The following is a 651-nucleotide window of genomic DNA, read 5'->3' as shown; positions in this document are numbered from 1 at the left end:
GCTCCAAAGGACGTGTAACGCGATTCATAAAATAATCACAGACGCACGTGAAGAACACGAGGCAAGCGTTATGTAAGGGAAAGTCGCGCGCGTTCAGACAATCTTGGATTGTTATGACGTATAACGTTCAGTAGATGTTAAAAATTGGTGGTAAAACATAAAATAACAGCTTTATGACCGATACTCACCAGTTACTATGTTTAAAAGGCTCTGATCCGGCTAACTCCCGCCAGCGCTCGAGCGTCCTCCTGAACAACAACAGCGGAAGTGACGATCATATACAGCACAGCTGCGCCACCGTGGGACCGGATGACCGAAGTATAGTGAATTTCGAGTAAAAATAGAAGGATAATATGTATTTTTTGTACGTTTTATTTGTTATTTGCTTGTATTAAATATATATGTATACACAGAGAGAGAGAGAGCAACTGATAGTTTCCTATTACTTGTTTCGCTTCTGTTTCAGTTTTTATAACCATTTCTTACTATGTGTCAGTAAGTTGTTGTTATTTTAGCATGTGTGTTTGGCTCAGTGTTATTTTTAGGATTACTGATAAACTACTGTCGTTTGATTTGTATTATTTGTATTTGTTATTTATTTTAATTTTAGTTACATTATGTCTGAATTTATTATGTCTGTATAGGTCTTTT

Source organism: Sinocyclocheilus rhinocerous, unplaced genomic scaffold, assembly GCF_001515625.1.
Source record: "Sinocyclocheilus rhinocerous isolate Xijiao unplaced genomic scaffold, SAMN03320098_v1.1 scaffold370, whole genome shotgun sequence".
NCBI lineage: Eukaryota > Metazoa > Chordata > Actinopteri > Cypriniformes > Cyprinidae > Sinocyclocheilus > Sinocyclocheilus rhinocerous.
This window is presented reverse-complemented; position numbering follows the sequence as displayed.